Genomic DNA, 24741 nt, shown 5'->3' with positions numbered 1-24741 from the left:
TGGGCTGCACAGAGACTGCACAAAAATAGGATTTTAATACCTACCGGTAAATCCTTTTCTCTTAGTCCATAGAGGATGCTGGGGACTCCAAAAGGACCATGGGGTATAGACGGGATCCGCAGGAGACATGGGCACACTATAAGACTTTGAATGGGTGTGAACTGGCTTCTCCCTCTATGCCCCTCCTCCAGACTCCAGTTATAGAACTGTGCCCAGGGAGACGGACATTTCGAGGAAAGAATTTATTGTTTAAACATGGTGAGCGTCATACCAGCTCACACCTCAAACATGCTGCAGAACGTGGTATTCAATAGAACCCCAGCCGACGGCATGAAAAATATATATAGCAATATGCTGACCGAAAATGTAACCCAACCTTTGTGTAAACACTACCAATAATAGAAAACCGCATGCCATGGCATGAATAACGTCAGCAACAGACTGAAAGGAAACACAACATGTGTAACCATAACCAATAACTACAGATACAGTACGCACTGGGACGGGCGCCCAGCATCCTCTACTAAGAGAAAAGGATTTACCAGTAGGTATTAAAATCCTATTTTCTCATACGACCTAGAGGATGTTGGGGACTCCAAAAGGACCATGGGGTCTATACCAAAGCTCTAGAACGGGCGGGAGAGTGCGGATGACTCTGCAGCACCAATTGCCCAAACAAGAGGGCCTCAACAGCCAGGGTATCAAACTCGTAGAATATTTGCAAAATAGTTTCAACCCGATGAGCCCACCTTCTTGGTAGAATGGGCCTTCACCGATTTCAGTAATGGCAATCCAGCCATAAAATGAGCAAGCTTAATCGTAATTCAGATCCAGTGTGCAATAGTCTGCTTGGAAACAGGAACCCCAATCTTGTTGGGAGCATATAGGATAACAGATCCTCCGTTTTCCTGATCTGAGCCAATCTTGCAACCCAAATTTTCAAAATTCCGACCACATCGAGATACTCCGATGTCACCCAGGCGTCAGTAGCCACCGGCACCACAATAGGTTGGTTCAAGTGAAACCGATGAAACCCCTTTTGGCAGAAACTGCTGCCGAGTTCTCAACTCCGCTCTATCTTCATGGAATATTAAACAGGGCTCTTGTGAGACCAAACCGCCAACTCAGACACCTGCCTTGCGGATGCCAAGGTCAATCGCATGACCACTTTCCAATTGAGGAATTTCAACTTAACCATACTGAAAAGTTTAAACAAAGAAATTGCAGGAACTGCAACACCACGTAAAGATCCCATGGTGTCACAGAGGCACAAAGGGAGGATGGATGTGTTAGACTCCTTTTACGAAAGTATTAAACTCTGGAAAGGAGGCCAATTGTTTCTTGGAAGAAACCCGATAAGGCTGAAATCTGAACCGTAATCGAGCCCAACCAAAGAGAAAACGATCCAAATGGAATTTTTCCGTAGGAACCTTCTTGGATTCACACCAAGACACAACATTTACCCCCAAATATGGTGGTAATGTTTTTACGTTACTTCTTTTCTGACTGAAGAGAGTAGGGAAGACTTCACTGGAAATACCCTTCCGGGCTGGGATCCGACGTTCAATCTCCAAGTCGTCAATGGAAATCGCGGTAAGCCTTGGAACACACACGGCTCCTGCCATAACAGATCCTCTCGCAGAGGAAAAAGGTCAGGAATCTCCTATGAGAAAATTGCTGAAGATCCGGATACCAGCCCTCCTTGACCAGTCTGGAACAAAGAGGATCATCTGAACTCTTGTTCCTCTTATAATCTTTAACATTTTTGGAAAGAGTGGAAGTGGAGGGAACACATAGACCGACCGAAACACCCACGGTGTCTCTAGGGTGTCCACCGCTATTGCTTGAGGGGACCCCCGACCCATAACAAAATTTCTGAAGTTTCTTGTCGAGGCGAGACACCATCTTGTCTATTTGCAAAATTCTCCAAAGACTTATCACTTCTGTGAAAAACTGCTTGATGAAGACTCAACCTTCCCGAACGGAGAATGTGTCCGCCGAGGAAGTCTGCTTCCCAGTTGTCCACTCTTGGAATGAACATTGCTGATAGAGTGCGTAAATGTTTTCATCGCCCAGCGGAGAATCTTTCTGGCTTCTGCCCTTTCTTCTCTGGTTTTTGTCTGTAGAAAACTGTCCTTAACTCTAGACCGTTAATGGGGCGACAAGTATCCTAACATGACACTTGTCCTCAGTGAGAATTGTGCCGCTACCACAGGATCAACATACTGGTCTTGAAACGATGATTATCCCAGGTGGAATCCGGACCACTTGTCCAACAGGTCCCGCTAAACACTCAGGCCTGGAACCTGCCCACTGAAAAGCCTCATAGGCCCCAACCATATTTTTCAGCAACTGACTGTATCAACGGATTGACACCGTTGCAGGTCTGCCAGACTCTGAATTCTCAGAGCTTCCCCTTTTTTTTGGGAAGCAAATAAACTCTTCTCAGTATTGCCTCTAATAACATTGCCCAAGCCGATCACCGCGTCGTTGGGACCAACAGGGATTCTGGCAAGTCCTGTTGATGAAGGACTGTCAAGGAGAAAACAACGTTACGCACCATTTGTCATCTTGATTTCTCCATAATTCAGAGACCGATCCAGTACAGAATAAATATGACTCCTTACTATCGAAGGAAACCCATCACACCGGCATCACCTTGGTGAAATGGCAACAACAATCCTGAATCGCAAACCTCAGGTAAGCCTAAATCGGAAGAAACCGTAATTAGACCTCCTTACTCCACTTTCAGAGTGGAGAACCCTGCCATGAGAGATTCCCTCATGAAGATTAAGTAGGAAAAATTGGGATTTGTCTGACCGAGTCGTCCGGCCTCGGGAGCACGAAAAAGCTTGAACCACAGCTTCTTCTTTTTTTTTATTTTTATTTATGACCGGAACAGCAGGTCAATGACCTGATCCAGACACAACTCTTGTATTGCGTCACATACTACCTCCCTGTCATGAGGAGGATCAGTAAGGTTGATTTGAAAAAATCAGTGAGGGGAACGTCTGGAACTCCTGTATGTCCCTCTAGGGACTCTATCCTTAACTCACTGGTCCAAGTCCTTTCCAGAAATGACTGAAGAGTTTTAGATGAGGTCCCACCTGTGTGGGCCCCCACAAGATAGACCCAACGTCCCACGGTGGACGTGGCAGAAAGCAACGGATGATTTCTGCTCCTGTGAACCTGAATAGGCAGCTGCAAAGAAAGGGGAATCCTTATCTATCCTTATCTATTCGGTCAAAATGACTGCATCCTACAACAATGCGTCACCAACCATTGTGAGGGAACATAGGGCAAGAAAGGTAAACTTACCCGTGGCACCTGCCTAGAGCATATTAACAAGGCCATCACCAACCAGGCTTCCCTTCATGGGGAAGAGACTCCACTTCTTTTCGGATTCAGCACTTGCATCTTTTTGGTGAATCCACAACGCCCTCCTAGCCGAGACCGCCATGGAAGTGGTCCGTGCACCCAAGAGTCCCATACCTTGTAGTCGCACGGTAGTATGTTACAATGCTCTAGACATGACCCAACTCAAGGGGTAAAACATCTCTCCTCGGGGTAATTATATCGGATGACCAAGTAACCGACCATTTCTGAATACAATCACTCCCCCCTGCGCATGCAATGCAAGTATAATCAAAGCATATAATTAAAAAATCACTTAGCTTCCTGTAAACGATCCTTTGTGACAGGGCCCCGTGCAGAACAGGGGTTGACTCTCACTTTATTCTATCCATGGTGGGAAAAGAATAAACACTCGGACTCCTCGTGATCATTTGAAACCATCTTGTCACGGCTGACCTAGAGTTATTTAACAGAGCGATCAGCCCATGAGAAGGAAAAGTTTACTTCAGCATTCATTATAAATCTTTTGTATAAATATACACATTTAAATACACATATACACATGTATATCTATATATACACATCTCATATACATATATATATTTCTCTAACGTCCTAAGTGGATGCTGGGGACTCCGTAAGGACCATGGGGATTAGCGGCTCCGCAGGAGACTGGGCACAACTAAAGAAAGCTTTAGGACTACCTGGTGTGCACTGGCTCCTCCCACTAAGACCCTCCTCCAGACCTCAGTTAGATTCTTGTGCCCGGCTGAGCTGGATGCACACTAGGGGCTCTCCTGAGCTCCTAGAAAGAAAGTATATTTAGGTTTTTTATTTTACAGTGAGTTCTGCTGGCAACAGACTCACTGCAGCGAGGGACTAAGGGGAGAAGAAGCGAACCTACCTAACAGGTGGTAGTTTGGGCTTCTTAGGCTACTGGACACCATTAGCTCCAGAGGGATCGACCGCAGGACCCGACCTTGGTGTTCGTTCCCGGAGCCGCGCCGCCGTCCCCCTTACAGAGCCAGAAGCATGAAGAGTCCGGAAAATCGGCGGCAGAAGACTTACGGTCTTCACCAAGGTAGCGCACAGCACTGCAGCTGTGCGCCATTGCTCCTCATGTACACCTCACACTCCGGTCACTGATGGGTGCAGGGCGCTGGGGGGGGGGCGCCCCGAGGGCAATATATGACACCTTGGCTGGCAAATCTACATCATATATAGTCCTAGAGGCTATATAGATGTAAAATTACCCCTGCCAGTATTCCAGAAAAAGCGGGAGAAAGTCCGCCGAAAAAGCGGCGGGGCTTCTCCCTCTGCACACTGGCGCCATTTTCTCTTCACAGTGCAGCTGAAGACAGCTCCCCAGGCTCTCCCCTGTAGTTTTCAGGCTCAAAGGGTTAAAAAGAGAGGGGGGACACTAAATTTAGGCGCAATATATGTATACAAGCAGCTATTTGGGGAAAAATCACTCAGTTATAGTGTTAATCCCTGCATTATATAGCGCTCTGGTGTGTGCTGGCATACTCTCTCTCGGTCTCCCCAAAGGACTTTGTGGGGTCCTGTCCTCAGTCAGAGCATTCCCTGTGTGTGTGCGGTGTGTCGGTACGGCTGTGTCGACATGTTGGATGAGGAAGGTTACGTAAAGGCGGAGCAGAGGCCGATAAATGGGATGTCGCCCCCTGTGGGGCCGACACCAGAGTGGATGGATAGGTGGAAGGTATTAACCGACAGTGTCAACTCCTTACATAAAAGGCTGGATGACGTAACAGCTGTGGGACAGCCGGCTTCTCGGCCCGCGCCTGCCCAGGCGTCTCAAAGGCCATCAGGGGCTCAAAAAACGCCCGTTACCTCAGATGGCAGACACAGATGTCGACACGGAGTCTGACTCCAGTGTCGACGAGGTTGAGACATATACACAATCCACTAGGAACATCCGTTACATGATCTCGGCAATGAAAAATGTGTTACGCATTTTCTGACATGAACCCAAGTACCACATAAAAGGGGTTTTATTTTTGGGGAGAAAAAGCAGCCAGTGTTTTGTTCCCCCATCAGATGAATGAATGAAGTGTGTAAAGAAGCGTGGTTTCCCCCGATAAGAAACTGGTAATTTCTAAAAAGTTACTGATGGCGTACCCTTTCCCGCCAGAGGATAGGTCACGTTGGGAGATATCCCTTAGGGTCCACCGCATGACGCTGGGGCTCCACAGGTGGAGACAGGTGCGGTGGGGGCGCGTCTCGGGAACTGCAGGGACCAGTGGGCTTGCCCACAGGTGGATCCCTAGGTTCTGCAAGTAGTAGTTCGAGGCGACTCCCCCTCGCCGTTGCCTCACATCAGCCTTGCCTGCTGCCCTCAGAGAAAGGTAGTACTGGCGGCAATTCACAAGCTGTACTTCCAGCAGGTGAAATCAAGGTACCCCTCCTTCAACAAGGCCGGGGTTACTATTCCAAATTGTTGTGGTACCGAAACCAGACGGTTCGGTGAGACCCATTCTAAAATTGAAATCCTTGAACACTTATATACGAAGGTTCAAGTTCAAAACGGAATCGCTCAGGGCGATTATTGCAAGCCTGGAAAATTTCAGGGTATCACTGGACATCAAGGATGCTTACCTGCATGTCCCTATTTACCCTCTTCACCAGGTGTACCTCAAAATTGTGGTACAGGATTGTCATTACCAATTCCAGACTTTGCCGTTGGTCTGTCCCCGGCACCGAGGGTATTTACCAAGGTAATGGCCGAAGTACTTATCCCGTACTTGGACGATCTCCTTATAAAGGCGAGGTCCAGGGAGCAGTTGTTCGTCGGAGTAGCACTATCTCGGTAAGTGCTACAACAGCACGGCTGGATTCTGAATATTCCAAAGTCGCAGCTGGTTCCTACGACGCGTCTACTGTTCCTGGGTATGGTTCTGGACACAGAACAGGATAAAAAGGGTTTCTCCCGGAGGAGAAGTCCAAGGAGTTGGCGTCTCTAGACGGAGACCTCCTAATACAAATACAGGTGTCGGTGCATCAATGCACGCGAGCCTTGGGAAAGATGGTAGCTTCTTACGAAGAATTTCCATTCGCCAGGTCCCATGCAAGGATCTTCCAGTGGGATCTGTTGGACAAGTGGTCCGGGTCGCATCCTCAGATGCATCGGCGGATAACCCTTTCTCCAAGGGCCAGGGTGTCGCTGTGGTGGTGACTGCAGAGTGCTCATCTTCTAGGGGGCCGCAGATTCGGCATACAGGACTGGGTCCTGGTGACCACGGATGCCAGCCTTCAAGGCTGGGGTTCAGTCACACAGGGAAGAAACTTCCAAGGCCTATGGAAAAGTCAGGAGACTTCCCTACACATAAATGTTCTGGAACTATGGGCCATTTACAATGCCCTAAGTCAGGCTAGATCCCTGCTTCAACACCGGCCGGTGCTGATCCAGTCAGACAACATCACGGCGGTCGCTCATGTAAACCGACAGGGCGGCACAAGAAGCTGGATGGCGATGGCAGAAGACACAAGGATTCTCCAATGGGCGGAAAATCATGTGTTAGCACTGTCAGCAGTGTTCATTCCCGGAGTGGACAACTGAGAAGCAGACTTTCTCAGCAGACACGACCTCCACCCGGGAGAGTGGGGACTTCATCCAGAAGTCTTCCAAATGATTGTACACCGTTGGGAAAGGCCACGGGTGGACAGGATGGCGTCCCGCCTCAACAAAAAGCTACAAAGATATTGCGCCAGGTCAAGGGACCCTCAGGCGATAGCTGTGGACGCTCTGGTAACACCGTGGGTGTACCAGTCTGTGTATGTGTTCCCTTCTCTGCCTCTCATACCCAGGGTAATGAGAATAATAAGAAGGAGAGGAGTAAGAACTATACTCATTGTTCCGGGTTGGCCAAGAAGAGCTTGGTACCCAGAACTCCAAGAAATGATCTCAGAGGACCCATGGCCTCTGCCGCTCAGACTGGACCTGCTGCAGCAGGGGGCCTGTCTATTCCAAGACGTACCGCGGCTGCGTTTGACGGCATGGCGGTTGAATGCCGGATCCTGAAGGAAAAGGGCATTCCGGAGGAAGTTATCCCTATGCTATTTAAAGCTAGGAAAGAAGTGAACGCAAACCATTATCACCGCATATGGCGGAAATATGTTGCGTGCTGTGAGGCTAGTAAGGCCCCAAAGGAGGAATTTCAGCTAGGTCGATTTCTGCACTTCCTACAAGTCAGAGGTGACTATGGGCCTAAAATTGGGTTCCATTAAGGTCCAAATTTCGGCTCTATCGATTTTCTTCCAAAATAGAACTGGCTTCACTGCCTGTTAAGGGAGTGCTGCATAGTCAGCCACGTTTGTGCCTCCAGTGGCACCGTGGGATCTCAACGTAGTGTTGGATTTCCAGAAGTCGCATTGAGTTGAGCCACTTACATCCGTGGAGCTACAATACCTCACGTGGAAAGTGGTCATGCTGTGGACCTTGGCGTCGGCCAGGCGTGTATCAGAATTGGCGGCTTTGTCATGCAAAAGCCCTTATCTGTATTTTATATGGATAAGGCGGAATTGAGGACTCGTTCCAAATTCCTTCCTAAGGTGGTAGCAGTTTTTCATGTGAACCAACCTATTGTGGTGCCTGCGGCTACTTGGGACTTGGAGGATTCCAAGTTTCTGGACGTAGTCAGGGCCCTGAAAAGTATATGTTTCCAGGACGGCTGGAGTCAGGAAAACTGACTCGCTATTTATCCTGTATGCACCCAACAAGCTGGGTGCTCCTGCTTCTAAGCAGACTATTGCTCGCTGGATCTGTAGCACGATTCAACTTGCACATTCTGCGGCTGGACTGCCGCACCCTAAATCTGTGAAAGCCCATTCCACGAGGAAAGTTGGCTCTTCTTGGGCGGCTGCCCGAGGGGTCTCGGCTTTACAAATTTGCCGAGCTGTTACTTGGTCGGGTTCAAACACTCTTGCAAGAGTCTACAAGTTTGATACCCTGGCTGAGGAGGACCTAGAGTTTGCTCATTCGGTGCTGCAGAGTCATCCGCACTATCCCGCCCGTTTGGGAGCTTTGGTATAATCCCCATGGTTCTTACGGAGTCCCCAGCATCCACTTAGGACGTTAGAGAAAATAAGATTTTACTCACCGGTAAATCTATTTCTCGTAGTCCGTAGTGGATGCTGGGCGCCCATCCCAAGTGCGGATTGTCTGCAATACTTGTATATAGTTATTGCCTAACTAAAGGGTTATTGTTGAGCCATCTGTTGAGAGGCTCAGTTGTTATCATACTGTTAACTGGGTATAGTATCACAAGTTATACGGTGTGATTGGTGTGGCTGGTATGAGTCTTACCCGGGATTCAAAATCCTTCCTTATTGTGTCAGCTCTTCCGGGCACAGTATCCTAACTGAGGTCTGGAGGAGGGTCTTAGTGGGAGGAGCCAGTGCACACCAGGTAGTCCTAAAGCTTTCTTTAGTTGTGCCCAGTCTCCTGCGGAGCCGCTAATCCCCATGGTCCTTACGGAGTCCCAAGCATCCACTACGGACTACGAGAAATAGATTTACCGGTGAGTAAAATCTTATTTTTTGTCAGGAACAGCAGGGTCCCTAGTGACATTAATGCGTTCTTAATGTGTATGAACATGTACTGAATGCCGATGTTGTGGATCTAATCAGGAAACATTATGGTCGACATAAGACATAATATTCGGGTCGACAACAGGGAGTAGTAACTGGGCAAAATAACATTTTTGCAACCCCGAGGGGTCTGAGGGAAATATATATACATAATTTTAATATTACGCCCCCACAAATATTACCACGTCTGTGCTCGAGCTACAGCTCAATGCAACCATACCATATATATATATATATATATATATATATATATATGGAAACTGGGGTAGACCTAATGAAAGCTCTAAGTATGGAGCTCAACCTCAAGGCGTACTCCCTGTTAGATGGAGTACAAAAGTGCAGATAAAAGAAAAGGGGGTGTCTTAAGGGAGCTTAATCAAGGTATTATCTTCCAGGATTTGACCACAGTTCACTTAAAAAACTCCAATTTATTTGTATAAAAGTGTTAGACAGTGAATCACATTGAATAACAAATGGCTGACATATTTAAAATACAGACATCAGATATAAAACAATTAAATGCAGACAGTTTGTTAATCCGAAGATGCTCTCTTAATTAATACATATCCGATGCTCTCATATCCGAACCAAAACCCAACGCGTTTCGTCCAACTGGACTTCATAAGGGGCTCATTATCAACAAGGTCGGAAGAACATAAAAGAATGGATGACCGATATATGATCGAATTTATCCCTCAAAAAAAAATAATCAATAAAAACGCTTGCAGTAATGGATGTAATGAAAAGTGCGCTGAATTCACAGCTAAAATGAATGTGCCAACTCAGTGAGGCAAACAATAACACTATAGTGCTGAATTCACTACAAGCCACAATGTCGTTTATGCAGATAATGCTCAGCAGGAAGAGTGGCTTGTGTGCCGCTTGTGTGTGGGAACAATGGCGCGCAGCGCGACTGCTGCGCGGTACCTCAGAGACTCTGAAGTCTTCTGCCGTCACTGAAGTCTTCTGTTCTTCTTTTACTCACCCGGCTTCTTTCTTCTGGCTCTGTGAGGGGGTTGACGGCGTGGCTCCGGGAACGAGCAGCTAGGCGTACCAAGTGATCAGACCCTCTGGAGCTAATGGTGTCCAGTAGCCTAAGAAGCAGAGCCTTGAAACTCACAGAAGTAGGTCTGCTTCTCTCCCCTCAGTCCCACGATGCAGGGAGCCTGTTGCCAGCAGTGCTCCCTGAAAATAATAAACCTAACATAAAGTATTTTCCGAGAAACTCAGTAGAGCTCCTCAGTGTGTGACCAGTCTCTCTGGGCATAGAGTCTAACTGGAGTCTGGAGGAGGGGCATAGAGGGAGGAGCCAGTTCACAACCATTCAAAGTCTTATAGTGTGCCCATGTCTCCTGCGGATCCCGTCTATACCCCATGGTCCTTTTGGAGTCCCCAGCATCCTCTAGGACGTATGAGAAATTATTTTGTACATTCTCTCCAACACATCCGAACGCACACTTGCACAGCGATTTTTCCCTTCCCCCTGTAGGCGGCGACTACCTAATCGCAGGGAATCAAAAAACGCACCCTAGCAATCAGGTCTGAATAACCCCCATAGGAGGTAATTCAGATCTGATCTCAGCAGTAAATTTGTTAGCAGTTGGGCAAAACCATGTGCACTGCAGGTGAGGCAGATATAACATTTGCAGAGAGAGTTAGATTTAGGGGGGTTATTTTGTTTCTGTGCAGGGTAAATACTGGCTGCTTTATTTTTACACTGCAATTTAGATTTCAGATTGAACACACCCCACCCAAATCTATCTCTCTCTGCACATGTTATATCTGCCCCCATGCAGTGCACATGGTTTTACCCAACTGCTAACAAATTTGCTGCTGCGATCAGGGGGGTGATTCCGAGTTGATCGCAGCCAGCAACTTTTTGCTGCTGGTGCGATCAACTAATCCCTGCCTATGGGGGAGTGTATTTTAGCTTAGCAGGGCTGCGATCGCTTGTGCAGCCCTGCTAAGCAAAAAAAGTTTTCATCAACCTAGGAGTAAGGCTGGAGCTACTTACCCTGTCCGACGGATCCAGCGACGTTCCTCCCGGCTTTGACGTCAGACATCGGCCCTCCGTTTGCCTGGACACGCCTGCGTTCGGACGACCACTCCCCGAAAACGGCATCAAACGGTGAGTATCCTCCCCGGAACGCCTCTCCGCTGTCTTCTTTTTTCGCTTTGCACATCGTTGCCCGGCAACGGACGTCTCCAGGCAATGACGAGCATGTGCAATGTGCACGCCGCGCATGTGCAGTTCCGACCCGTTCACACTGCAGCAAAGAACCGATGCATGCGAACGGGTCGGAATGACCCCCCAGATCTGAATTAGGCCCATAGTCAGATTAAGCAGCATAGAGAGCTGAGCAATAGATGCGACTCACCACTCACTGGAGAGCTCAATAGTGCATACACACTGGATGATTTGAACGATTTGTCGTCCTGATCTGTTGGAAATTAGCAAATCATCCAAAATATTGTCTAGTGTGTAAACAGGTTAAGTCTGTCATTTCTACAAGTTCCAATTGACAAGTCTCCACAGAAAGGAGATTTTCATTTTCTTCTATTGTTTTTAATTCAGTGTTCATAGCCTGTTTTGTGTTACCATGTGCAGCACGGAGAAGAAGTGTGCTATTATCAGGGACAGATACTGTGTTCATCAGTAGGCCCTCATTCCGAGTTGTTCGCTCGCAAGGCGAATGTAGCAGAGTTACACACGCTAAGCCGCCGCCTACTGGGAGTGAATCTTAGCTTCTTAAATGTGCGACCGATGTATGCGCAATATTGCGATCACAAACGAGTTAGCAGTTTTTGAGTAGCTTCAGACTTACTCTGCCTGTGCGATCAGTTCAGTGCTTTTCGTTCCTGGCTGACGTCATAAACACACCCAGCGTTCGCCCAGGCACACCCACCGTTTCCACGGCCACTCCTGCGTTTTTTCCGGAAACGGTAGCGTTTCCAGCCACACGCCCCTAAAACGCCGTGCATCCGCCCAGTAACACCCATTTCCTGTCAATCACAATGCGAACGTCGGAGCGAAGAAAAAGCCGTGAGTAAACTTACTTTCTTCATAGCAAAGTTACTTGGCGCAGTCGCAGTGCGAACATTGCGCATGCGCACTATGAGAATTCTCACTGCGATGCATTGAAAAACTCCGAGCGAACAACTCGGAATGAGGGCCACTGTGTTCATCAGTACTGAAGCAAATCATCGACTTTCAAAGCAAAATTGGTCAGAGAAAAACAATAAGTTTGGATGATATACAGTATGAGCGAAGCAATACAGCAATGTTAGAAATTCAATAAATATAGATTTCTTGTCAGCAATAACAATTCTCAAATTAAAAACAAGAAAAAATGTATTTGAAATCAGTTTGGAAATAGTAAACAGGCAATCATGCTCCAGGGAAGCACTATGTTGTTGGTCCTGGCAAAGATTATTACCACAAGCATTAACTAACACTTATGACCCACTGTTTTTAATTAAAATAGGGTTCAAGTTTAAGGTATAGGTTGGTGGAAAATGAAGTAGAGATGTGCAGTTTGGTTCTCCAGAAATCCGAATCTACCGGAATTTTGTGGATCCGACATGAAATAAAACACGGTCTGAATCTCCGGAGATCTGGTCCGAACCGAGTGCCAGTTCGGATCTTCCCACAGCTTGGAATTCGGATTTTAAATCTGAATTATAAGCTTTGGATTGCAAAAATTACATGTAGCTGTATTTTTTTATCAATCTGTATTGATTTTTATGAATGATTATCGATTTATTTAACAATTGTTAACCAAAAAACAATCTGAACTAGAACACTTGAGGATAACATTAGAATCAAAACCTAGAGGTCTGTGCACATGTCCAGTTTAAAAGCTAGCCCACTGAGTGCACAGAACTACATACATATATTTACTAGAGATGTGCAATTTGGTTTTCATAAAATATGAACACGCCTAAACTTAGGAGTTTCAAATTGAATCAAGTCCTAGTTGGAATCACTTTGGAGGTTCCAAGTGAAACCAATTCTCGGCTCGCTTCTGTTGTCAGTTCAAGACTAGGATTTAAAAACCATACTCGGGTTTTGGATTGCATGTAAATAGGTCCAAGTTACATGATTTTTAGCTGTTTTTATAGATTGTAAACAATTTTAAAGGGATCCAAAATCGAACCAAAATACAATGATGAATTAGAACAAAACCAAAACTTGGGGGGCTGCACACATAGAGTATCTATATTTACCAGTCTGTAATGCATCAGTCGATTTCCTTACTGTATGCTTAGTTTCAGTCTTCATTATCATCATCAGGTCAGACTTCACCAGCCAATACATGGTGCACATGATGCTCCTGTAAATAGGTACTGCATATTTATGCTTTTGTCTAATTTTGAGTAGATGAGAACACTCCATTAGAGCCCAGTTACAGCCGTATAGTCAGTGTCCGAATGGGCCATGAAGGGCCCACTGGGGTGATGCAGTGATAGGGACAAGGATCCAGAGGGGGTGTATTCAGCTACTATGGAGGCTATGCCAACCTTTAGTAAGGACATAGCCTGTAGAGAACATGGTTAATGCAGTGATGGTCTGAGCCCCTTTATTAATATACTAACTGCAGTACGTGGCTCCATGTGATTCTTAGTCAAGCTCAGCAATATATGATGCTGAAAGTCAAGTGTGCCCAACCACCCAAGGCATGCGTATTTTGTGTACGGTACAGGATCTCGACGGTCAGGATGCCGACAATCACAATACCAGGGGCATCCTGATGGTTAGAATATCAACACTTTTTGAAAGGTAAGCTGATCCTACTCCTTACCCTCTACCTAACCCTCCCTATCCACAGCCTAACCCGTACTCTCCCTACCCACAGCCTAATCCTAACCCTCCGCAGCAAATTGTGTAGATTCCATAAAAATGAACCAGTTACGTTGCTGCACCAGGTAACTGACCCCCTCTGATAGAGTAACAACGTACAATTTGAGTGCACATTTCTTGAAATTGATCCCTGGAGGAGAGGGTGGGGCACTAAAACAATGTGGCCCTCGAGAGATTTACCCGGTACCCCTGTGGGCCAGTCCGAGCCTGCCTTTAGATGCAAGCGGAGATGCAGCTGAAATGTATACTACCATGCATTGCCTGTAGTTGCATGCACTTGGTTCTGGAGCATACTGCACACAGTAAGAAAAAATGCAAGACGCACCTTGCAAACAGGCACACTGTAGGTCCAACTCTGCATCATACTGTAATGATTGTTTGCAGGCAGCCACACTATAGTATTTGTTAAATAGTGATAGTGGTTAGAATTAGCCAGATGCTTATCATTCTGTCATCATTGTCGGTAGTTACTTTAACATATTACCCAAAATGATGTCCTACTGATAACAGGCTTAATACAGACTTGATCGTAGATGTGCGTTGCATGCTTCGAGTAGCCCTCTGCTTACACCCATCTTAAGGGTCATAGCGGCTGCCTCCCCAACAGTCTGGACATGCCTCTGTTGTCCGGACTGCGCCCCTAAAATGGAGCATCAACACCCACAAAATGTGGCGTCAATGCCCCGTTCATGCCCCCCTCCAGATCTTAAACTGTGTTCTGAAGAAAAAAAGCTCTATTTCATTTGAACTATTTTACTGTATGTATGCATTTTTATATAGTAATACATTGGGCTGGATGTAATGAAGTTGGAGTTTGCCGAATTTGCCTTGGTATGCTATGATTTCACATTTTAATTTTTGGTACAGGACCACCCATATAATCACATACATTTAATTTGGTTTACACTTGTGTTTTTTGGAAGATTTTCTGCACTAGGAGGCAGCTACAGTATTTGTTTATCTCATACATAACACTCATATCTACCGCTGCGATCCACTTATTAAATGAGGTGAGATAAGCTTTTTGTTTGTGTATTAAAAAAAAAATAGGATTTTATCCACCTACCAATAAATCCTTTTCTTGTAGTCCATAGGGGATACTGGGAATCCATTTAGTACCATGGGGTATAGATGGGTACACTAGGAGCCTTGGCACTTTAGTAATTTGATAGTGTGCACTGGCTCCTCCCTCTATGCCCCTCCTACCAGACTCAGTCTAGGAAACTGTGCTCAAGGAGATGGACATACATTGAGGAAAGGATAAGGAATGTGGTGAGATTACGAACCAGCACACACAAAACAAGAGACTACGAGAAAAGGATTTACCAGTAGGCAATTAAAATCCTATTTTCTCTTACGTCCTAGGGAATACTGGGAATCCATTTAGTACCATAGGGAGGAACCAAAGCTCCCAAACCGGGTGGGAGAGTGCTGAGGTTCCTGCAGAACTGATTCACACAACTGAATGTCCTCAGATACCAAAGTATTGTACTTTGCAAACATGTTGGAACCTGTCCAAGTAGCTGCTCGGCAGAGCTGTAAAGCCGATACATCCTGGGCAGCCACCCAAGGAGAATCCACCAACCTATTAAAGTGGGCCTGTAAAGATTTTGGAACTGGCAAGCCTGTCTTGGAATAAGCATGCTGGATAGTGAGCCTGATCCAGCGCACAATTGACTGCTTTGAAGCAGGACACCAAATCTTATTGGGATCATAAGGAACGAACAGAGAGTCCGATTTCCTATAATGAGCTGTCCTCTTTACATACACCTTCAAAGCCCTCACAACATCCAAAGACTTTGAAGTAGCAGAGGTGTCCGTAACAACCGGAACCACAATAGGTTGGTTGATGTGAAATGCGGACAACACCTTAGGAAGAAATTCCTGATGAGTCCTGAGTTCAGCTCTGTCCTCATAGAAAATTAAGTTGGGGCACTTGTAAGACAATGCCCCGAGCTCCAACACACGTCTTGCTGAAGCCAAGGCCAGCAGTGTGACGGTCCTCCACGTAAGGTACTTTACGTCCACCTCCTGTAACTGTTCAAACAAGTCCAATTGGAGGAAGTGCAGAACCAGATTGAGATCCCAAGGTGCTGTGGGAGGCACAAAGGGAGGTTGGATGTGCAAAACACCCTGGACCTCAGGGAGAGAAGCCAATTGTTTCTTAAAGTAAATAGACAAGGCCGAAATCTGGACTTTAATGGAGCCTAGACATAGGCCCACATCCACTCCCGACTGCAGAAAAGCAGGAAACGTCCCAGATGAAATTCCACCGCAGAATATCGTCTGCTTTCACACCAAGAGACAAACTTCTTCCAAATACGGTGGTAATATTTAGATGTTATCCCCTTCCTGGTTTGGATCATAGTCGAGATGACCTTGTCAAGAATCCCTCTCCTGGCTAGATTTAGCCATTCAACTTCCATGCCCTTAAACGTAGCTGTGGTAAGTCGTGATAGATGAACGGGCCCTGTTGCAGAAGATCCTTGCGAAGAGGTAGAGTCCGCGGATCTTTGATCAGCATCTCAAGAAGACCCACGTACCAGGCCCTTTGTGGCCAGTCCGGAGCAATGAGGATTGCTTGAACTTTTTCACTTTTTATTCTCTATAGAATTCTTGGGATCATAAGAAGTGGAGGAAACACGTACACCAGCTGGTAGGCCCACAGAGTTGACACTGCTTGTAGGTCTCTCGACCTGGAACAATACTGCTTGAGTTTCTTGTTGAGTTGAGAGGCCATCATGTCGATCTGTGGATTTCCCCACGATGTGTCAACCACTGGAACACCTCCGGGTGAAGTCTGCTTCCCAGTTGTCTACTCCCAGAATGAAGACCGCCGACAACGCCACGGCGTGTTTTTCTGCCCAGAGGAGAATTCTTGACACCTCTGACATTGCTGCACTGCTTTTCGTTCAGCCCTGTCGGTTTATGTACGTTACCGCCGTCACATTGTGTGACTTGACTTGAATGGCCTGATTTTGAAGTACAGATGAGGCCTGCAGAAGAGAGTTGTAGATAGCCCTGAGTTCATGGATGTTTATTGGAAGGACCAGTGGCGGAACTAGCGAGCGGTGGGCCTAGGTGCGACAAAATGCTTTTGCCCCCCCATCCCATCCCATCCCATCCAAGTCCACCCCCTCGCCCCTTGAGAGGATCTGGAGAGTGGGACCTGCACAGGGCCAGAGAAATGGATACCTAGCAACAGTGCCGTAACTGTGTGCAAGAAACGGTATCGGAGCCCCCCACCTCCATGTATAACAGGCATAGGCGCACACAAAAAATATAGGGGCGTGACTTTGTGGGGAAGGGGTGTGGCCACAAAAAAGTACCAATTCATATAACGGTGCACAGTAGTCTCCATTATTCAAATTACGCTGCACAGTAGCACCACTACACCAGGTAGAGCCCCCTTTACACCTTACGGCGGCCAGATTCCCCTTTTTACACCTTACGGCAGACAGCGACCCCTTTTTACACGTTACGGCAGACAGCATCCCCTTTTTACACCTTACGGCAGACAGCATCCCCTTTTTACACCTTACGGCAGACAGCGTCCCCTTTTTACACATTACGGCAGACAGCGCCCCCTTTTTACACATTACAGCAGACAGCATCCCATTTTTTACACATTACGGGAGACAGCGTCCCCTTTTTACACAGTACAGCAGACAACGTCCCCTTTTTACACATAATGGAAGACAGCGTCCCATTTTTACACATTACGGCAGACAGCGTCCCCTTTTTATACATTACGGCAGACAGCGTCCAATTTTTTACAATTTACGACAGACAGCGTCCCATTTTTTACAAATTACAGCAGACAGCGCCCCATTTTATACACATTACGACAGACAGCGTCCCATTTTTTACAATTTACGACAGACAGCGTCCCATTTTTTACAATTTACGACAGACAGCGTCCCATTTTTTACAAATTACAGCAGACAGCGCCCCATTTTATACACATTACGACAGACAGCGTCCCATTTTTTACACATTACGACAGACAGCGTCCCCCTTTTACACAGTATGGCAGACAGCGTCCCCTTTTTACACAGTACGGCAGACAGCGTCCCCTTTTTACACAGTATGGCATACAGCATCCCCTTTTTACACATTACGGCAGACAACGTCCCCTTTTTAAACAGTACGGCAGATAGCGTCCCTTTTTACACAGTATGGCGGACAGCGTCCCCTTTTTATAGAGTACGGCAGGCAGCGTCCCCTTTTTACACTGTATGGCAGACAGCGTCCCCTTTTTACACAGTACTGCAGATAGCGTCCCCTTTTACACAGTACGGCAGACAGCGTCCCCCTTTTACACAGTACGGCAAACAGCGTCCCCTTTTTATACAGTACGGTAGACAGCGTCCCCTTTTTACACAGTACAGCAGACAACGTCCCCTTTTTACACATAATGGCAGACAGCGTCCCCTTTTTACACATTACAGCAGACAGCGTCTCCATTTTTACACATTACGACAGACAGCGTCCCATTTTTTACACATTACGACAGACAGCGTCCCATTTTTAACACATTACGGCAGACAGCGTCCCATTTTTTACACATTACGACAGACATCGTCCCCTTTTTACACATTACGGCAGACAGCATCCCCTTTTTACACATTAAGGCAGACAGAAAAGAAAGAAAGAAAGAAAGAAAGAAAGAAAGAAAGAAAGAAAGAAAGAAAGAAAGAAAGAAAGAAAGAAAGAAAGGGAATTATACGTACTGTCTCCGCTGGCTCAGGCTCCTCGTGCAGCTTCTTCTAGCAGATATCCCGGGCAGGAGAGAAGGAGGAGGGAGGTGGAGGAGGTAGCTGCAGCAGCGCTGTGTAATTGGTGGAGGCGCTGCTGCTGTCCCTTTCCTTCCCCATTGGCTGTCCTCTGCCGCTGTGAATGCTGGGATGCGCTTCCCAGCATTCACAGCGGCGGAGGACAGCCTATGGGGAAGGAAAGGGACAGCAGCAGCAGCGCCTCCACCAATTACAGTGTGCTGCTGCGGCTCCCTCCTCCACCTCCCTCCTCCTCCTTCACCCTGGTAGCCGCTGCTCCTCTCCTGTCCTCGGCGGCGGCTGTGTGCTGCGGGCGGCGGTTGCCTGCAGCACACAGCGGCACGTAATGAGTCCGTTTGACTCATTACATGCCACGCTGCTTTGGGCCCCTAGACAGTGGCGGGCCCCAGTGCAAGGCAATGCCTGTACTGGCGGTAGTTCCGCCACTGGGAATGACGACTTCCTGATTTTACCATCTTTCTTGAAACTGCACCCCCTTTGTGACTGCTCCCCAACCTCTGAGGCTTGCATCTGTGGTTAGCAGAATCCAATTCCGAATCCCGAACCTCCGACCCTTGACAAGGTGAGAAGTCTGTAGCCACCACAGAAGGGAGACCCTGGCTATTGGTGACAGACGGATCCTCTGGTGTATGTAAAGATGCGATCTGGACCATTTTTCCAATAGATCTATCTGGAAAGTCCTCGCATGAAACCTTCCATACTGAAGCACCTCGTAAGAGGCCACCATTTTCCCCGTAAGGCGAATGCACAGATGCACCGAGATCCGGGTTGGCTTCAAGACAGCCTGAGCCATCGACTGGATAACCATACCCTTTTCCAAAGGAAGGAACACTCTCTGAGACTCTGTGTTCAGTATCATACCCAGGAAAGGAGACCTCTGTGTCAGTTCCAGGTGAGATTTTGGTAAGTTCAGAATCCACCCGTGATCCAGGAATAGTCTGGTTGAGAGGCCAATGCTGTCCAACAACTGTTCCCTGGGCGGTGCTTTTATCAGAAGATCATCCAGGTACGGAATTATGTTCACTCCCAGTTTGCGGAGTAGAAACATCATCTCTGCCATCACTTTGGTGAACACTCTCGGAGCCATGGAGAGACCAAATGGCAGGGCCAGGAACTGGTAGTGACAGTCCTGCAGTGCAAACCGTAGATAAGCCTGATGAGGCGGCTAGATTGGAATGTGAAGGTACACATCCTTGATATCCAGAGATGCTAGGAATTTCCCCTCCTCCAGACCTAAGATCACCGCTCTCAGAGTTTCCATCTTGAATTTGAACACTCGTAAGTACGGGTTCAACGACTTGAGGTTCAGAATTACTCTTACCGAACTAACTGGATTTGGTACTATAAACAAGAAACAAGTTGTAATAATACCACTTGTTTTGTAGATGAGGTGGAACTGGAACAATGACCTGAGTCTGTACCAGTTTTTGAATGGCATCCTGTAAAGTTATACTTGCCTCTTGTGAAACTGGTAAGCCTGATTTAAAGAATCTGTGAGGTGGGAGCTCCTGGAACTCCAGTCTGTAGCCCTGGGAAATAAGATCTATGACCCAGGGATCCTGGCACGAACTTGTCCAAATGTGACTGAAGAATTTTAGTCGGGCTCCCACTCAACATTCTTCCAGGCCTTGCGGTCCACCTTCATGCTGAAGGCTTTGAGGAAGCAGAGCTTGAGCTCTGTTCCTGTGAACCCGCAGTTGCTGGTTTGCATGGCTTACCTCTAGCACCTCTGGTGGCTGTAGAAGAACCTCTGGGTTTGCCCCTAAACGTGGACGTCTGAAAGGACTGTAAGGTGGGACCTGAGTAAGCCTTGCTAGCTGGGGGAGCTGCAGAAGGAAGATATGTGGACTTACGCACAGTAGCTTTGGAGATCCATTTGTCTAGTTATTCTCGAAATAAGGCCCCACCTTTGAAAGGTAGGTCTTCCACGCCTGGAGTCCACATCTGCAGTCCACTGGTGTAGCCATAGACCCCTGCATGTAGACACTGCCAAAGCTATTGTGCGTGCATTAAGAAAGCCAATTTCTTTTATGGATTCTACCATAAAGTTCGCAGAGTACTGTATATGTTGCAGGAGCAAAACAATCTCCCCTTGAGGTAAGGTATTTAACCCTTCAGTTAGGTTACCTGACCATTTGGCAATGGCTCTTGTAATCTACCCACATGCTATAGTGGATCTCTGGGCAATCCCAGCAGCTGTATACAAGGATTTGAGTGTGATCTCAATTTTACGATCAGCCGCATCTTTCAGGGAGGCTGCACCAGGGACAGGCAATACAATTTTTCGTGACAGCCTGGATACTGATGTATCCAGTATTGGTGGATTTTCCCATATTTTCCTATCCTCAGGAGGAAAAGGAAAAGATGATAGCAACCTTTTAGGGATCTGGAATTTCCTATCAGGATTAACCCACGGTTCTTCAAACATGGTATTTAGATCCTTTGACACAGAAAAAGTGGCTGAGGATTTCTTTTTTATATTAAAATAAGATTCCTCGCTCTCCTCTGTCACCTTATCAGGGATATGCAGAACTTCTCTGACAGCCTCTATGAGAACCTCTGTACCCTGTGACAGAGTACCCTGGCCAACCTCTGAGTCCACCTCCCCCTCCTGTTAGGTTCCTGGTGCTCAGAACAAGGGAGATGTTATGAAGTGAGTCCAGAGCACCAGGACATAATGCTGGGAAAGGGGAATGGAAAGGGAATAGCCCCTGGCGCCCTATCTCCGTTGTCTCGCCCGTGCTGTCAGTACACTCTTGCGAGACTATGGTTGCTTGAGCCCATGGCAGCCGCGTTTGAAGGGCGGATTACATCTGCCCAACTTCGATGCCCCCTCAGGTCTTAATGAGAGACAAAGAGTGAACCAAGACAGGGTGATAACAAGGGGCCCTCTAACTAAACAACAAGGCCAGGGGCTACTAACAAACCTAAAACCAAAGTATGTGCGGCTTGCCGCCAAAGGAAAAGAACAACAAAGGAAATGCTGACCACACGCCGACACAATACTTTTGTGTACCGGCGGTGACAGCATAAGCAGAACCCGCTGCAAAACACCAGTGACAGAAATAATAACGGAATACAGCGGCCTAGGCCGACGGACGCGGCAGAGCCGCTTCTCACGGAACTGGTATGAATACTGGCAAACGGACAGGAACCCCCAATGCTGCCGACACAGACTCTCAGAACTGGAGGACAGGCAGAATCCCAAACGACAGACCGGTGTACACCAAGAAGCCAGAAACTCGACCAGGCACAGGAAAAGCCACAGGACCTCTGAACAGGAACGCCTCACAGCAGGACACGGGATCAGACACAGGAATCGACATGGGAACTGACACAGGAATCGACACAGGAAGCAGCTAGTCAGACACTGCTAGACTGGAGCTCAGAAACTGGCAGGAACAAGCTCAGAAATCAAGCAGACTGGAAACTTAGAAATATCACCAGCGTTCATAACAGTATCCCCTCCTTAAGGGTGAGCTCCGAGCACCCCATGACACCCACGGGGAACATGAACAGAAGAATAACATAAAATACCTAACTGACATGCAAAACAGGAATGAGCCACAGCCGTGGCTCATAACAGTACCCCCCCCCCTTGAGGAGGGGTCAAAGGACCCCAAAATACAGACTATCCAAAACAAGGGATACAAAAAAAAAAAAACCTGACACACTGGTCTAACAGTCAAGAAAACAGAAACAAGCTGTAGCAACATCTTGTAACAGTGCCCTCCCCTTGACGGTGGCCACTGGACACAAGACTAGGAAAAAAAAAATCTTTTTTTTTTTTTTTTTTATATCAAGACAAGAGTCAAAAATTATTTCTTTTTCTTCTTCTTCTTTTTACAAAGCTCTTTAGGTCTGACCAAGGTAATTCCCCAAACATTGTCTGAACTGACGGTACCACCAAGCAAGGCTGCGTTCAAATCAGAGATAGGTTTCTTACCCTTGGGAGCTGAACTTTCAGGCAAAGTACTCCTATTAGAAGAAGAATTCAGAAAAGCACATCCTGCAGTCAAAACAACGGGCTGAGACTCTTGTGCTGAGTTTACAGTATTTGATGGACTCTCAGCAGACAAGACGGGTGACTAAGAGGAACCTGAACCAATTTCTTTGGAACCATATCTTTTACTAATTGCATCACAGAATGCTGGGGGGTCCTGAAGAATGGGATCTTCCGCTTTCATTAGGCTGGTCGCCCAATCAAAAGGCTCTCCTCTAAAAGAATAAATCAGATAGAGCCCAAGGTTCTCTAAAGTGATGCCCAGAAATGGTCTAGACAACATAATAGTGTAATAGTGTTTGAAAAGCGCCAGAAATTGGGCTAAGTCCCCATCAAAGATTATGGATGTTGAGATATCAACAGAGTCAGGATCTATTTCCTTCCCATCTGACTGACTGGAGTGCTTTGCTAGGACCTGGTCACTATTGACCTTACTCGAGGCTGAGACTCTCTGAACCCCACCGGGGTGACTTTCTGAACCCCACACGGGGCAGTGACTTTCTGAACCCCACACGGGGCAGTGACTTTCTGAACCCCACACGGGACAGTGACTTTCTGAACCCCACACGGGACAGTGACTTTCTGAACCCCACCCGGGGCAGTGACTTTCTGAACCCCACCCGGGGCAGTGGCCTTCAGGAACCCCGCTGGGGCAGTGGCCTCCGGGAACCCCGCTGGGGTCAGCACCTCGGATTCTTTTACTGGGACCGAGCCGTCGGCCTCCCCCACTGGGACCGAGCCATCAACCTCCCTAACTGGGACCGAGCCATTGACCTTCCTAACTGGGACTGAGCCATTGGCCTCCCTCTCTGAGTCGATAATTATCGAAACTTCTCCCGGGACTATGACTTCCGGAACTTTTGCTGAAGCTATAACATTCAGCACCTCCACTAATGCTACACCTCTTAAGTTCTTTCCTGGGGAAGCGACCTCTAGACCCTTCTTAGAGGCTGCGTCTCTCGAGACCCCACTTGGGGATATTACTTCAAAGATCCCTTCTGGGGTTTTGCTTCTCGAGTTCCCTTCTAGAACTATGGTTTCAGATACCCTTTCTGGGGTTGCGCTCTTCAAGTCCCTACCTGGGGTAACAGCTTCTGAGACCCCTTCTGGTATGGAAACCTGAGCTATAATATTTGATGTCCCTCTATAAGCTAGAGCATCGGGTACCGCTCCAGCACTCTGGGCATCGGGTACCGCACCAGCACTCTGGGCATCGGGTACCGCTCCAGCACTCTGGGCATCGGGTACCGCTCCAGCACTCTGGGCATCGGGTACCGCTCCAGCACTCTGGGCATCGGGTACCGCTCCAGCACTCTGGGCATCGGGTACTGCTCCAGCACTCTGGGCATCGGGTACCGCTCCAGCACTCTGGGCATCGGGCACCTCTCCAGGACCCTGGGCAACGGGCACCACTCCAGGACCCTGGGCAACACTCCAGGACCCTGGGCAACGGGCACCACTCCAGGAACCTGGGCAATGGGCACCACTCCAGGAACCTGGGCAACGGGCACCACTCCAGGAACCTGGGCAACGGGCACCACTCCAGGAACCTGGGCAACGGGCACCACTCCAGGAACCTGCAACTCTGCTTCAACAGGAACCTCAAGAGAGGAGAGAAACATTCTCTTTTGATTCCTGAATCTATAATGGGGCTCCCTTGCCCAAGGACCCCAATTATAGGACAGAGAGCTTTTTAGTGTGGGTTGTGTGACAAGTACCTCTGCCACAGTAGAGACAGGAGTAGGTCTTGTATCCTGACTCAACTTGGCCAGAGGGCAAGACTCGTCACCACACTTTGGCTTGCGCAACTCACAGGTCTGCAGATAGTGGCCTAAACCCCCACAATATAGGCATAAGTTTAAGTTTCTGCGATGCAGACGCTCCTCTTCTGAGAGCCTGGGCCGCAGAAAACTTTTAAACCTTTTCTCTTCAATTAAACCAGAGGATTCTCTTGTCACCATACTGTGAACAAGAGTCTCTTTAGAGATAGATGTACTCTCAACGACTTCTGGCAAGATGAGCAAGATTTTAGTCAGAAGGTTTTGCAGTTGCTTTAAGGATTGCTGCAAAACTTCTAGTCACTCTGGTCTCAAAGCACTGAAAGCAGAGTTCAGGGCTGA

The sequence above is a fragment of the Pseudophryne corroboree genome, chromosome 1 (genome assembly GCF_028390025.1).
Source record: "Pseudophryne corroboree isolate aPseCor3 chromosome 1, aPseCor3.hap2, whole genome shotgun sequence".
NCBI lineage: Eukaryota > Metazoa > Chordata > Amphibia > Anura > Myobatrachidae > Pseudophryne > Pseudophryne corroboree.
This window is presented reverse-complemented; position numbering follows the sequence as displayed.